Consider the following 17,275-nt stretch of genomic DNA (forward strand, 5'->3'; position numbering starts at 1 on the left):
CCTGCCCAATGTACTTTCTTTTGGTTTCCTACCCTATTTGCCACTGTGCTGCCTGTCCCCTTGCTGATCCGCAACATGCCATACACAGGTATTTCCTTTGCCACCTGTGGGATATGTGATGCACATTGGCCACCCCTGAATTATGCCATCTCCTTAGAAGAAATCTATGTCTTCTCCCCCTAGACTTAGTAGGCTCTTAGGGAAGATCTTTACACATGCTCCGAGGGTCATAGGGGGGAACTTTAATTAGAGCAGTTCTGAGAGCCACTGTAATTGAAGTGCCTACAGCATCTCGTGTATTCAGTGTCCTACACTTAAAATGGTGGGGGGGAGGCACTTTAACTAAAGCGTGTTTGATAAGCTTTAGTTAAAGTGCCCTTACCACCATTTTGAAGTGCAGGCATGCTGAATACATGAGATATAGAAGCTGCTGGAGCGCACTAATTATCACACTCCAGTAGACTCAAGTAATCAAGTCTGCTCTTATGTACTGTAATTACAGTGCATCAGAGCCGAGTCCCCATATGTCTACAGGTACCCTTAATGGCATCATTAGAAGAATGGGTCTTACCCTGGTACAAGCAAGAGGTGGATAAATAAGAAGTAACTCTATTGAATTACAGGAGCTAACCTCATAAGAAGAGGATCTTACTAATGCTGAGGAAAACACCACAAAATGTTGTTATTGTGCTTGCTTACCCTGCCAGGGAAGCATAGAGATCATATCACTTGACTGATGTCTTCAAAGAAACTAGGGAAAACATTTTTCAGAGAGAATAAAATATAGGCTATTGACTGTAATTTTAAGAACAACAGCTTTTTTTGGTGGCTCTTGCTGACTTCTGAATCCAAAAACTAATTTTTTAATTTTCCCTTTAATAAATAATTATTTTATTTTCTTCCTTTGAACTATAATAGATTCATAGATTGTAGAGTCGGAAGGGACCACAATGGATCATCGTGTCCGACCTCCTGCCTCTGGCAGGAAAGAGGACCCAGGTCAGATGATCCCAGCCAGGTGACTATCTAGCCTCCTCTTGAAGACCTCCAAGCTAGGTGATAGCACCACCTCTCTTGGAAGCCTATTCTAGATCCTGGCCACCCTTACTGTGAAAATATCTTCTTCCTAATATCTAACCTAAATCCACTCTCAATTAGTTTACACCCGTTATTCCTCGTTACTCCCTGAGGCACCTTAGTAAACAGCGCTTCCCATATTCCCCGTTGACCTCCCCTAATAAATGTATAGGCAGCCACAAGATCTCCCCTCAGCCGTCTCTTGTGAAGGCTGAAGAGATTCAGCTCTCTCAACCTCCCCCCATAGGGTCTATCACGAAGGCCACTAATCATGCGAGTGGCCCTCCTCTGGACCCTCTCAAGATTCCCCATGTTCCTCTTGAAGTGTGGCGCCCAAAACTGGACACAGTACTCCAACCGTGGCCTGACCAGTGCCACATAGAGGGGGAGCATCACTTCCTTTGATCTATTAGTCATGCACCTGCTAATGCACAACAAGGTGCGATTGGCCGTGTTGATGGTCTCGTTACACTGCTGGCTCATGTTCATCTTGGAGTCAATTATGACTCCAAGATCCCTCTCTGCCTCCGAGCTGCTGAGAAGGACACTCCCCAATCTATAGGTGTGCTGGGGGTTCCTCCCTCCCAGGTGAAGTACCTTACATTTAACTTTATTAAATTGCATCCTATTTCTCTCTGCCCATTGATCCAACCTGTCCAGGTCAGCCTGAATCTGCTCCCTGCCCTCCGATGTATTAACTTTGCCACATAACTTGGTATCATCAGCAAACTTGGAGAGGGTGCTCTCCACGCCCTCATCCAAATTGCTGATGCAGATATTAAATAATATCGGTCCGAGGACCGAACCCTGTGGGACCACACTGCCCACCTCCCTCCAGGCCAAGAAGGAACCATCCACCACCACTCTCTGGGTGCGGTCCCTAAGCCGGTTGGCCACCCACCTGACCAATGAGACTAATGAGGTGTCCACTCCACAGTCTGCTAACTTCCCAATGAGGATAGGGTGCAAAACTGTGTTGAAGGCCTTCCTAAAGTCCAGGAAGATGACATTAGCCTCGGCTCCCATGTCCAGGCAGTGTGTGACCTGATCATAGAAGGCTACAAAGTTTGTCAGGCAGGACAAACCCGTCTGGTTTGTGACAAACCCGTACTGGTTTCCCCTCAGTATTGTTTCCCCTGCTAGGCTTGCACAAATGTGCTCTTTGATTATTTTCTCTAGCATTTTCCCAGGAATAGAGGTAAGACTGACTGGTCTAAAGTTACCCGGCTTATCCCTTCTCCCTTTCTTGAAAATGGGCACCACATTGGCCCTTCTCCAGTCCTCAGGTACCTGGCCGGAGCACCACAAGTGCTCGAACAGCTGTGCCACTGGCTCAGCTATGACACTGGCCAATTCTTTCAGCAGCTGTGGATGGAGATCATCCGGGCCTGCTGACTTGTACCCATCCATTTCAGAACTAACTGTAGTTGGACTGGTGCCATGTGGACATCCGTCAATGATCGAGGTGAATAGGCACCCTTTTTTGTCTAATGGCACACAAAATTGCACCTGTCAAAATCCTACTGATTTTACCTGACTAAAGTACATCTACAGCACTAGTTCTCAACATTTTAGATTCAAGGCAACCCTCATTAGACTCAAGGCAGCATTTCAATCTCACTCATTTCTAGAGAAATAATAGAGAATTTTTTCTACTATAAAGAACTCAGAAAGACAATAACTGGTCAGAATGTTTTTGACACTACAGATTCCTATTTGAAATCTCTGGACATCTATACACGTGCTCTGAGGTGTAGGGGAGGGGGCGCTTTAATTAGAGTGGCTTTCAGAGCCAATGTAATTAGTGTTTGCAACATCACATGTATTCAGTGTCCCACACTTCCAAATGGTGGTAGGGGCACTTTAACTAAAGTTTGGTCAGACTCCCACAAAACCCTGTTTGAGAATTACTGCTCTACAGTTATAGTGATACCCATAACTACTGTACATAATTTTGAAAATTAAATACTTCATATAGTTTCAGTTTTTGGTTCCCTTTTGTGCTGAATTAGTCATCATTTTGAATGTTTTCATGCCATCTAATGGAAATTTGGAAGACAACTCAATTTATTTACAGTGACTAGTTTTCTACTATGTACCTGATTTTAATTGGAGAGGGTGGGTTTGCACATATATCGAAGTGAATCTGTTAACATTTTCTTTATTGGTTTGGAAGGAAAAATGTGAGATCTGTCAATTTCCTAAAGCTTTTTTATCTCAACAGTTAGACAAATCTCCTTATATAAAGGAAGCAAAATAAATTTTACCTTTGAAAATAGGGGTGGGGGGTAGTATATCACCAATACTTCATAAGCCAGGCCTTCTACAAGAAGTTCTCCAACATACCCAAAGGAACACAGGTTGTATCAGTGATTATACTTTACAATACTCTTCGTTTAGTGGTAATATTCATACCTTATAAGTGACCTTCTTTATTTCCTCTTTATAGAAAACAAAATATCTAATTTTCCTCCAATAGAAATCATTGTGAACTCTGCAGTACTGCCAATATTTCATCTCAAATCTTGGGGTTTTCTTTAAGACTTAGCTCCTGGAAAAGTGATTAGGTGAGAATCTCAGCCTATGTTAAAAATAAAGTCTTTTCCTACCTTAATCATTATGCAAATACATGAAAATGAGATTCAAGTGCACCCTAGAGAATCAAGAACAGGGAAACAAATGAAGAAAAATATATTGTTTAGCTCTTTTTTTTGTAGATGACTCATGTTTTGGAAGCTGGCAATATTCACTATGTCACATATTTAAATAGTCATAAAAATAAATTCATTGTGATATCCTGATCAGCCTTTTAAAGCTTAGTTAGCTGCTCAGAAAATCTTCTTGTATTATCATGCCTGTAAACTATTAACAAGCACACATATTTCCATTCAAGGGTAGACAAGTAAGACTCAAGATAAATAGGAAATTAAGTACTTTTACAGATGACATCACCAATTTTAGAAGAAAATATAAAAAAAAATATTCTTACTTAAATGTATCAATATTGTCTGTTTTATGAAGATTTGTAGTACACTGTTAATTGCATGGGGAGCTATCACATATTTTGCAAGTTACCATTAGACAGATGAACATGGTAAAGACAATCTTTAAATGGTACACCCCATACAAAATTGGGATATTAATGTTCTTAGCTATTGGTTTTCATTTAAATAAATTAAATACCATTCTCCTTCATCCCCCTCTACAATATCCTCTAAAGCATCACATGAAGTCTAAAAAGGTCACTGGTGGAATTCATAATGGTGAGGAGGAAGTGGATTCTACACTTGTCCCCTGATTCCATGGCCTGCTCAATGATTTCAGACTTGCAGGTCCTGGCTACATCCTACATCCTGGCTTACATGCATCCATATTTACTTGGATAAAAGACCAGGTTTTTCCCCCAATCAGCATGGGGAAAAAGCCTCTCACCTTATATTCACATATAAGGATATCTCATTAAATGCATTGTCTATCATTAAAATGCTGCCAAAAGTAGCAAGTGCTCCATAATAGAAACCAACTATGAAGTGGATTAAATGCAGCCAACACTGAGCATTACTATAAAATATATAACTCATATTAGGCATAATACTGATGGGATCCTTTTTTATTTGTTTAGTGTGGCCCTTAAAAAAAAAAAAAAGGCAGTTGCTCCCCCAGGAGGGAATGAGTACCGAGCCTGGAGGTACAGCAATACCAGGTCAGCACTTAAAGATGCCAGAGCTAGCTCTGATACCTTCTCCTGGTATCAAAAATGCTGATAGGAACCTTTTTTTTTTGACCCTAAAAAAAATAGGCAGGTATTTCCTCCACAGGAAATTAGCACTGGAGGTACTTCAACATCAGGTCAGCACTTGGAGGGACAGAGTCAACCCGAACACCTTCTGTTTTGTGCCAAAAAGGCTTGATCTTAGCTAAAAGGCTGAGATGCTGAAACCACACCAAGGATCTGTTAGGCATCCCATCTGAACAAGACACATGGCAGAGCCCATTGCATGCAGTCCCCTTCAGCTCCAACTCTTTAAGTCACGGTGTTCCATTACATTGAGTACATTTTTACTTCCTCTTTACTCCCACAGCTGAGCTGCACCTTTTTTTCCCATTTCTGATCATCCATGTTTCTTCACCAGCTTTAAATGTCTGATAAACATCACTAAACAGGGTCCCAAACAGTTCACCGAGAATTCCCGTGTTGCCCTCTCAGCCTGTCACATATGACTATTGTGGCTAAAACTTGCACCTTTTTCAAAAAAGGTAAAATACATCACTTTTGGATGAAGTCTATGGGCATTTGTAGACATGCTTGAACTGCAGTGCCAGGTGCTTTTAAAAGCGTTCAGTGCTGCAGCACATGCATTTGTATAAATGGCAAAATGTGCGTCATTGCTGAGAAAATGATGGCAGCACTTTAGAACTAAAACACATCGAAGGTGTTTTAGTTCAGAAGTGCACTGCCGCCATTTTCTTAGTGCTGACACGCATTTCACCACTTATACAAATGTATGCAATGCAGCACCGGGCGCATCAGCTCACATGCAGAGCTGATCTCCGACACGCTGGATCTCTGGTGCGTCAGAGCAGACAAATGTATGTGTATAAATAACCATAGGGTATCTGTAGTAACTTGCCTATATACAAATTACTACAGGCATATTTATTTCAAAGTCAGTGTTTACAAATTTGCCCCTCACTTTCATGTATTGAGGGAGAGCAGGGTCTAACAGTAAGGAGGCAGGGAAGGGGCTGCAAGGGGAAGAAGTTCAGGGGTGTAGACAGCAAGGGGGCTACCTGCCGCCCCCACCCTGATTTATTGCTGTAGCAGTGAGAGGAGAACAAATCCAAGGCAAACCTCCAATAATTAGATCCTATACCTGTAAAAATCTTATCACATGTATAATTTTTCCATATATGAAATCTAACTATTGGAGGTTGTATTATATTCAGGGTCATCTTCTATTCCAGTAAATACAGTGTTATGGTTCAAAATCTCAAGTAGGGTAAATATCATTGTTCTGGTGACTTCAGACTGACATATACCAGCAGATTATCTGTGTGCTCATGAGACTGAGAGCACCATGGAAGAAGAACCTAAAGGCACTTAGGGGATTTTATTAGAACGAATGTCCTGCAATTTTAGATCTAACGTTGAGACATTTTGAATGTTTATATTTTTGTGTTTCAAATTAAAATGTAATGTAAAAATGTACTGCACAAATTATACAAAACATATTTCACTATAAATATTCTTGATTTTTTTCAATGAATTTTATTCATAGATGCTTGTAGCTTTTCTATATGAACTTTTTGCAAACATTCAAACTATGTAATTATACATTAATACCCAAAGGGTGCATCTACACAAGACATTTACTGCAGAGATGACTAATGTCTATGAAATTTATGTAATTAATTCCACACTAAACATCTCGGCATCTACATGTATAGCCCTATTAGGCCGCAGTAAGCTAATAAACTCCACAACAGGGTAGTAGTTGTAAATACAAGTCCTATCCTGCTGCAGACTTTTTTTCATGCACAGTAATACACATATAGATGCTGACCTAGCTGGCTGGGGCATGAGGGTGCTTTAGTGTGGGGGTTACCTGCTGGTAGGGCTGTGTGAAGCTTCCGGTGGTGGGGTGGTGATTTGATTCAGAGGAGATTTGGCCTGATTCGGTGGCCAAATCTCTAAATCTGAATCAAATCAGGGGACCAATTTGAAGGTCTGAATCAATTCAAAGCTCTCCAAATCTTTGGAAAATCTTTGCTTTGATGATTCAGGCAGTCCCCGGTGGCTGTAGCAGGGAGCTGCAGCTGATTCCGAACTGGTAAGTACTAGAGGCAGAGAAGGGGGGGTGGCTGTGGGAGGGGGGAGGAGACTATGGGGGGACCCTTGTCAGCCCCCCTGACCCCCGCCTGCTCCCCCAGCCCCCCCATGGGTGCCCCGCCTGCCCTAGCTGCCGGTACTTTAAAGAAAAGCCCCGGTGCTCACTAGGTGCTGCTGGGTGGGGGGCAATCCCCACTGTCCCATGCTGCATGGGGGCTTCTGCAGAAACCCCCTGACTCCCCCCCTATTCCCCCAGCCCTCCACAGATGCCCTGCCCAAGCCAGCTCTGGCCCTTTAAGAAAAAAAAAGCCAAGAAAAGCCCCAAATTCACACTCCTACAGCAGCCTCAGGGTTCTGGGGGCTCATGAAGAGCAATGGGGGGCAGCAGGGATTGCTTCCCGCTGGCAGGAGCAGTGAATCCAGGGGATTTTTTTCTTAAAGGGCCAGAGCTCGCCCAGGTGGGACTGGGGGAGCAAGGGGAGGTTGGGGGGCTCATGCAGAGCCCCTCACACAGTGTGGGACAGTGGGGGGCAGCAGGGATTGCCCCCCCATCCGGCGAGCACCGAGGCTTTTTTTTAACAAGTGCCAGGAGCTAGGGCAGCCATTGCCAGTCTGGGAGAGGAGCGGGAGATGGGCCTGGCCTGGCCGAATCTCTGAATCAGACTTGGCTGAATCAATTTGGGACAGTGATTCAAATCACAGAATTGAACCACTGTCCCCCAAGTTGGCCCAATCTGAATCCGAAGCGAATACTAGCCGCTTTGCACAGACCTACGTGCTGGCTAGCCCTGTACTGAAGCACCCTCATGCTCCAGATGGCCCCTTCGCATCATGTTGAGTTGGGCAGGAGCAGTCCCAAGCTCGTAGGCTGACCCCCAGAGGTCCTTCCCAGTGGGGCTGCTCTGACCCAGCTCAACATGCTGCAGTCTCAGGCACATGTTCAAATGGGGCGCCTCGGAGCAATAAACTCTGGTGCAATGTGCACCAGAGTTTATTGCTGCATGTCAACAGCATGTGTAGATGCATCTGAAGACAGAAAATTTTCCAAAGTTTCAGATTCGAGTATTCAGAGAAATGATACTGAAATTAGCAAAGGTATTATAATTGAAAGTGGCTTTATTTTTTGTAACATTGGTATTGGCTGCTTCCTGTCTGTAATTTCCTTTATAGAATGCCATTATACCCAGAATGCAGATTGGTAAGCCTGCTGATACTGGTATTGCTTCTTTAGGCTTGTCTGTGTCTTCCATTATATAAGTTATTGCCCACCAGGATAAAGCTCAAACTTCACACCCTGTGACAGCTCTGAAGGAGCTATGCCACTTTCCACCATCTGAAAAATTAAACCTCTACATTTCAATATACTTGTTTTTGGTATACTTTAAGATCATTATGTCCTGTCTCCCACTGAGAAATTGTTTAAAAATACCTTCTTGTTCTGTGTCTGTACAGATTTAGTCATTTCACATGCCTCACAGAAATTCAATAAAATAAAAATCATAAAATATCACTTAAGTTGCTGAGTGGTTGAGGTAGCTATAGTGAATGACTGGTCTTATCAGATCACTTTCACCAAACTGTCTGGTATGATATTTTTCTTTGGATACTGTATACATTTCTTATACTTATACATGTATTTACATCTTCATGCAAAGTCAGTCAACACAATCTCTTTTTCAAACCCCTGCTGTAATAGCATTATTTGCATTCTAAGATTTTCTATCAACCTTTCTTAAGTTTAAATGAGATGTCAAATCCAAATTAGCACTGGAAACATGACCTGTCTGGCTTTTTCATTGAAAATTGACAGCTCAGATGCATATGTCAAATGTGAATTTCCTGAACTGTTAGCTACAGGCTCAGTATTTGGCAGACTGCTGAACTGCAACACTAATTAAGTCTCTATTACCAAAAAGGATAAAGAATTCCACACAATTTATAGATTAGATTTTTCACTTCTCATTTAAATGTTCAGGTTAAACATGCTGTGGAAAATCATTAAATTAAATTTAAAGAGCTATTTAGATCTCTGGTGGTTTTAAATATGATGCATTAAAACAGTGTTATTAGTTAGAGAACTCTGTTCTTTTGGTCAATACATTCTTTTTTCCCCTATTCACTCTTTACAGGGTACTATCCTAACCTCTGCCCTTACTCCTTCCTTTCTCTTACTCTTCTATTTCAGCTTGGCTTCCTTTTTTTGAAACTCTCCTCTAACTTTCCTTTCCACCTGATACTTGTCCTGCTCCATATTTCTTCTTTAGTTATTTCTTTTTTCATTCCCCTTGCATATGATACTTGGTATGTCAAGGATGGAGTTCAAAAAGGTGTTTTCCTAATGGACTTTCACCTGTGCTCCATCTGAAACCCCAGTGACAAAGTCAATTCTAGACTGAAATATTCTCTCTTTAAAAATAGGCCCAAAGGCAACACCAAAAAGATTTTAAAATCTCATATTTTCTATGTGCTTCAAAATTTGATAAGAAAACTTAAGTTTGAACAATTATTCAAAAGAAATATTCATAAAAAAAGAAAGCTGACATATTTGTTTCCTTTTTCACCAAACTTGCACTCATCTGTGCTCAACCAGCAATCTCCTGAAGAATAATTAGAAAGACACCAAAAACTATAGAAAAATCTTGACTTTATTTGTTTTTTTTTAATAAGCTCCATTCGATAGTTTTTTAAATCCTTTTTATCAAGCTAGGAGTTGCCTGGTTCACACTTGTACATTGTCATCGGCATAACTCATTCCACTGAACTCACAAAATTCTAAATTTATTCATGAGCAGAGAAGGTAAAAAGCAGGTATTTGTAGGGCACTTGTTTCACAGACAGACACTGTGAGGAACTTCCAAGACATGCAAAAACTTTAAGTTCCTTGGTCAAGGATAAAAATATGGTTGAAAGAGTCTTGTCTCTTTGTTTCAATATTAAAACTACATTTTCCACAGAACTATGTTATAAGCACAAGATATAACAAGCAAGTCAGATAGGCCACAAACTCTATAAAAGAAGAGGCTGACTCAGTGAGAGAGAACAAAATTCTAGTTGAAACATTAAAAGCTTTAAGAAGGTCTTATCTTTTAGTCTGCTGTTGGAAGTCATGGAAGGAAAATCTATATCTATATCAAATATGGCTAACAGTTTATGTGGCTACAACTTACAAAACACTTCCCAGAGATGAGCCTATAAACTCCACTTCATCAACCTCCTGGATACTAAAAATCATGGACTAAATATAGACATTGGATTTAGTTACACCCGTTAATGACACATTATAACCTGCCTGACATCTGACTCCCCAGGTATCTCTCCACTTTCATCCCCGCCTCCCGCCCAGCTTGTCTCTCACCCATTGACTCCTCAATCTACATTTTCACTGACTACCTGTCTTGTATGCATACCAGCCCAGCTGCTGGCTTCTTTACTTTTCATTCCATCCAGGAAGAGCACACACCAACTGCTGAAGCTTCCTTAGCATGACGAAGGGTTTTTGAACCCGAAAGCTTGCTTAATAAATATTTTCCAACTATTTGGGTTGGTCTAATAAAAGATACCAGATTCACCCAAGGAACCTTGTCTGCCTATGTGGCTACAATGCATCTGTTGATCCCTGAATATGGGCGTATGTTCACAACATATTTTAATGAGGGGCCTCAATACTCTTCCACATTGATTTGCCTATATAGTCTATCCCTTTATCCCTTTTCCCTTCAAAATAAGTCCCCTGCCTACACATGCCTTTTTAGGCCTCCCCTAACTTTACTTGCTGTGGCTGTTATCAATGTTTCTACTACAAACAGAGCAGAAATCCTTATTCCTCTGTCCCACAAAGCAAGATAGAATGCCCCTGTATATAGACTTTTCTGTGTGCACCCGTTGTTTTCTGGGCTAGGATAAAAGGCAAAACTTAGCAGAAGAAGAAGAAGATGAAGAGAAGTAAATTTGCAACTCACTTTACACAAAGAGTCCCAATTCGGCTCTGCCTCAATAGCATAGAATCTTTTAACAAATTTCTAGAAATTGCCATATTGTGGTGTAGACCAGAAGCAGCAGCAGGGGAAGTATAAGGTGCTCCATCTTGGGGCAAACAATCTCCAAAGTACCTACAGGCTCATTGGCAACAATTTGACTTGAACCATGGCTGAAAGGGACCTAGAGGTAATGATCAACCATTGCATGAACATAAGCCAGCAGTGCAATGCTGTGGCCAGCAGGGCAAACAACACGCTGGCATGCATCTCATGCAAAACTAAGGAAGTGATACTCCCACTGTACTCAGCACTGGTGAGACCACAGCTGGAGTACTGCATCCAGTTCTGGGCACTGCACTTCAAACAAGGACATGGACAAACTTGAGAGGGTCCAGAGAAGAGCCACCTGTATGATCAAGGACTTGCAAAACAAGCCATAGGAGGAGAGGCTGTGGGACTTGGGCCTACAAAAAAGCCTACAAAAAAGAAGGCTGAGAGCGGACTTGGTAGTGGCTTACCACTACATCAGGGGAGTACATCAAGAACTTGTTGAACAGCTGTTTACCAGGGCACCCCTGGAGAAGACCAGGAACAATGGATATAAACTCCTGGAAGGCTGCTTCAGGGTCAGTTCCAGGAAAAACTCCTTCACAGTCAGGGTGTCCAGACTGTGGAATAAACTCCCTCCAGTGGTGGTGCAGTCACCTACCCTGGAAATCTTCAAAAGGAGACTGGACACTCACCTTGTTGGGGTCACTTGACCCCAGTTGTATTTTCCTGCCTAGTGCAGGGGGGCTGGACCTGATGATATACAAGGTCCCTTCCAGCCCCTAACAATCTATGAATCTATGAACTGGTCTGACTGCCAGAAGACTTCTAAATCAAATCATAGTAAACTGAAATGTTACCTCAACATAATCTATCTGGCTACTGATGGCTAGAAAATGATATTTAGAGGTTTGCTTTTATGAATTGGCTTGTAGGTAAAGTAGATATGCTTTAGAATAATGGTCCAAGGGAACAGCAAGGGTAAATTGGTTTCTAAAAGCCTGTTTGTGATACAGTTTCCTTCAGGACCCACTGTATCTGAAGTCAGCAGGCACACAAGCTGGGAAACTGAAGACACATATCACAGTATTCCATAACATGAACAGTGTACCCAAAGAGAGATAAGGGACTCTGCAGCATTGGCACCAGGTCACAGGGCCCAAATGCAGAGCTTCGGAGATTTTAGGTTTTGGTGGAGGGACCAAATTAAGACACCAGTAAATAACCAAATTAAGATGTGTGCATGTGATGGGTTTGAGAAACAAAGGAATATGGTGACAGGACAGAACATAGACAGTATGATGACTACAGGGAAACTAATAAATGATGCCTGGAAATGAAGAGTCATCAGAGGGGAGAAAGTATACAAAAGGAAGGATTTCAGAGCAGCAAAAGGTCCATAATGGGAGAACTGGAGACCAGCATGAGCAGAGGGAACACCACCAACCCATCTCACCCAGCCCACTGTGGGCAGGGGCCCTTGGCCCTCAACCTCCAGGCTGCTGACATCTGACATTCAAGAAAGAACTACGCGGTGAAGCTAAGATGTACCTTCCCTCTATGACAGCCCTAGGACTGATAGACATAGATTTGGGGTGGGTTATCTCATTTGCCTTGCCTGCATTTTTCTTACCTGCTAACACTGTGTATCAATAAAATTTGCCTATTATCAAATGGAGAAGTAGTGGTCAGTCTGAGTGTTTGGGTCCCTCCAGAACAAGGTATCTGTGTCATAAATCAAGTGACAATGGCCACCAGAACAGAAGCAACTGGAAATGGGGAGTGGTGGCCAGGGAGGAATCTGTGGGTCTCATTCTAACCCTCCAGGAGTTGCTGAAGACCAGGGGCTATCAGCTGGCCAGTATTTTACTCCACCTAGGCCCAGTCTCACATAATGTACATTCTGGGGGCAGGGAGGAGGACCAGAAGATGGCCCTTGTATCAGAAGGCATTGCCCTGCAGGACCCAAAGAGGCAGCAGTTCTATCAACAGTGAATACATATGGAAATACCAGAAATTAAAATCAAAGGTCCTATTTTTTAATACCAAGAGTTATACAGGGTTTAAACTTGAAATAAATTGAAATATTTTGATGTATAATGTTAACTTTCCATTTTTTTAAAGTCCTTAAGTCCTTCAAGCCATCTATCAGTCTTCTCTGTCATCCAAACTATTCTATCATTTTGTCCCCTCTGTTCCTCCTGCCAACCTCAATTAAATGGATCCCTTTCATTAGTATGAACAAGCAATTGCTGATGACAGAAGTAAAGGCTACAAGACCTTTGAAAGTTTGCTGTCTGTCACTGTTGTAGACACTGACTTGAGGTGTCTTTCCCATGGAGAATGGGAAAGTCCCTGCCCTACACATTGGACTGGGGGAGTTAGGTCTTTATCTGAAGCCTTGGAACTGCATGGATGTGGAAGGGAAACCCCATTCTTACTTTTGCCCCAAATTCATACATCAAATACTGCCTTCAAAAAATGGTTGTAAAGAATTTGCAAATCTGCAGTATTTCACAAGAAATTTTACATATCAGAGATAATGATTGCTTCATTTGTGCAGTTTGCAACAACGTATTCACAGTCTATAATGTATCAACATAAAGCTTCAAGAATTTTACTATAGATTTAGTGAAAAAAAATATAATACAGATTTTATTAACCAGAATTAAGAGGTAATTCAGTATACTTGTAGCTCAGATATTTTTTCTGTCAAGCTGCTAAAGACACTTTCATGTGTGGGTTTCATTTGCCAGTGAATTTTGTGTTTTCATTACAAAATAAAATCATGCAGCTTGACTTTTTTCCTCCTTTTTCATCCTTCTTGTACCTAGCCCACCAGATTTATTTTAAGATATGCCACTGGGCCTTCTACAATGCATCAACATTAATTTAAGTGTTTAAGCTGTATAAGAATTATGTCTTTTCCTGCCTACTGTCTCCCTTTTATTTTTCCCTTGGGCATTGCCTTCTACAGTAGAATCTGTAAGTTAACACTAGTTTATCTTTGTCCTGTTTATGTATAGTGATTGTACCGTGGCCAAACCAAAAGACATTTTTTTCATGCACAGTATCTATCATTATACATTATCAAACTAGTTCACAACTACTTATTGCATGGGGCCAGTGGTTTAGTGCTAAATGCTTTTTTTCCATATATTATATATGTACACACCAGGAATGTAATCAATTCTCAGTATTTTTGACAAATTGACTTATTTTCATGCCACATGGAACTACTAAATAACTGAACATCTTCAAACACTTTAAATGTGACTAAGATTTCTGCCAGTTTCTCTTAAAACAGCTGCATCTTAAGTAAACTGGTGAAGAAAAAGAAGCTAATAAGTGACTAATGTTATACCAAACAGGTTTCCTATTTTAACTATCAACTAATCCCAACTTGTTGAGGTGCAACACATCATGCAACCACCATGGGATTGGTTTACTCATTTCAGTTGCAAATAAATTGCTAAATTCTAGCTGTTATACATTAATTTACAAGGATCTCATTTGACAAAGCAACAAAGGACATTTGTTATTTTTGTCATGATCAGTCAACAGGATTTAACACTGTTAAATAAAATGGGAGATAAGAATTAATATTAATGTACATCAGAAATTAATTACAGGGCAGCACATATCAAACACCATGTTTTTCAATGTGCTACTTTTGGTTAGCATAGCCCAGTAACTTTGAATTACCACACACTTTCACAACACATATACTTATAGTCAAACAACACAGAAACACTTAAATTCTTATTTCAAGTTTTATTGCATGGGGACATCAATCCTAAATCCAGAACATTGTTGAGCTTCTCATATCAGGTTAAGTATAGTGACATTTAGTCACATTTCAGAGACTAATGAATCAAGCTTACCTTTTTCCTACAATGTAGAATCACTTCATTTTCTTTTAATGTTATATTTTTATCTCCGTAAACTGACGGGCAATAGCAATATTGGAGTACTTCAAAAGCAATAGAAAGGTATAACTTAAAATTCAGTCCTGATTAAAACAGACATACAAAAATGTTATATAACTGCTCACAAATCTAATACCCCTAGTGAGATGTTAATACCTAAGGGCTCTACATATTTACAAACTCACACCTTTAAAGAACACTGAATCATTAGAAGCAGGTATGAAAAAGTGGAAAGCAAATGTTAGAGGCCTGCCAAAGTTTTCTTAGTAACTGCACAACAGCTTCAAGGATTTGCAGGTTCAGCAGTAAGCATCAGTAGCAAGGAACTAAACTTTACTCTTCTCATTCTGTGTTTGTACTCGATGGTGGCAGAGCTGTACTACTGCCCAGTGCATCCACAGGTGGTGGATAGAGAAATGACCTTCAGGGAAGGTGGACTGTGAAATAAGCAGGCGTAGCTCTGACAAATAAGCAGTCATGAACCAAGCAGGGGCAGCACTACCAGGATGTGGTGGGGACAGCAGATGGCAATGGTTTCCCTTCCAAAAAGATACATATATCTTTTGGTGGTGCTGTGACATGGTGAGTACAGATCACCAAAGTCTGCAGAGACCCCAGCCATGGGTCTACAAGTCCTCAACAGTAGAGAAGGTGGAAGAAGACATTAGAATCTCAACAGCTGCAAAGGCAGGCAAAGGCTGCAGCGGACGAGATCTCCACTTGTCTGGGCCTTCTTGCCATTGGATTAAGGTCCCATTCTGTCAAGAACCATGTGGAAGGTGATGTGCAGCAGCTTCTCCATGATAAAAGAAATCATACAGTTGCCTTTCATGAAAACAGCATTTCCAGCACATTTTTAAGACCTTTGGTGACCAGCTAGTGCTGACAGGAGTAGGACTGTGATAATCTGGAGGCTCCTAGTCATGAACTGGCATGAAGACAGCAGTTACAAAAAGGTCATCTAGCACTTGGACAAGGCAAAAGCGTAATTTGGCAATGTTAACTACAACCGAGCAGCCTTTTTCAGGATCTGCTCTGCTCATCCCCATATGGGAAAGGTACTGAAAGAGGTGCCTAAACAGAGTCTACCTACCTTTTCCCTGACTGGATAACCACATCCAGTGGCATCACCTTTACTGCGATCAAAATCATTGAAGACACATAATCAATGATGGGACCTGGAACATTGGGTCCCTCATGGAAAATCATAAAAGTAATGCATAGAGCACCACACTGCAATTGCAGCTCCAGAACTCAGGTGACAACATCGACATCTCTACACTGAGCAAGACTTGGAGAGCAGGAGATGGGCAGCCCGAGTAACATGGAAGCACCTTCTTCTGGAAGAATAAACAAGAAGGATAATACTGGCTTCAGAGTTGGTTTTGCCATCAAGTCTAAACTCATAAACCAACTCAATGAGTTCCCTATCAGAATTAATGAGCACCTTGTGACTCTCTGTCTTTAACCGGCAGGAAGCCAATTTATCACTGTCAGTGTGTTTCCCCTGAGTCAGAGTATCATAGAAAGTTAGGGTTGTAAGGGACCTCAGGAGCTCAGGTAGTTCAACCCCCTGGTCAAAACAGGACCATCCCCACCTAGATAATCCCAGCCAAAGCTTTGTCTAGCCAGGGTCTTGAAAACCTCCAAGGATGGAGCTTCCATCATATCTCTGGGTAACCTGTTCCACTGTTTTACTACCCTCCTAGTGAGAAAATTCTTCCTAATATCTAACCTAAATTTTGCTTGCTGCAACTTGAGACCATTGCCCCTTGTTCTGTTATCTGCCACCACTGAGAACAGTCTGGCTCCATCCTCTTTTGAACCCTCCTTCAGGGAGTTGAAGGCTGTTATTAAGTCCCCTCTCAGTCTCCTCTTCTCTAGACTAAATAAGTCCAGTTCCTTCTGTCTTTCCTCTTAAGTCAGGTCCACCAGCCCCCTCACTATTTTTGTTGCCCTCCACTGGACTCTCTCCATTTTCTCCACATTCTTTCTGTGGCGGGGGGGGGGGATGGGAGGCCTAAAACTGAAAACAGTACTCCAGATGAGGCCTCACCAGTGCTGAATAGACGGGAATAATCACTTTCCTTGATCTGATGGCAACACACCTACAAATGCAACCCAGTATGCCATTAGTCTTCTTGGCAACAAGAACACACTGCTCGCTTATATTCAGCTTATTGTCCAATGTATTGTCCCAGGTCCTTTTCTGCAGAGTTGCTGCCCAGCCAGTCAGCCCCCAGCCTGTACTAGTGCATGGAATTGTTCCATCCTATGTGCAGGGCTTTGCACTTTTCCTTATTGAACCTCGTGAGATTCCTTTTGGCCCAATCCTTCAATTTATCTTGGTCATTCTGAATCCTAACTCTACCCTCCAGCATATCTACTACTCTCCCGAGCTTGGTATCATCTAC

General features: G+C 41.6%; 1 protein-coding gene and 1 pseudogene across 6 annotated transcripts in view; both read right to left on the reverse strand.

Annotated features, from left to right (window-relative positions):
• Nucleotides 1-17,275, reverse strand: part of DLGAP1 (DLG associated protein 1) — a 735,970-nt gene that overhangs the window by 390,844 nt on the left and 327,851 nt on the right. The window lies entirely within an intron of this gene.
• Nucleotides 4,744-5,014, reverse strand: LOC132249720 (U2 spliceosomal RNA; annotated as a pseudogene).

The sequence above is a fragment of the Alligator mississippiensis genome, chromosome 3 (assembly GCF_030867095.1).
Source record: "Alligator mississippiensis isolate rAllMis1 chromosome 3, rAllMis1, whole genome shotgun sequence".
Lineage (NCBI taxonomy): Eukaryota > Metazoa > Chordata > Crocodylia > Alligatoridae > Alligator > Alligator mississippiensis.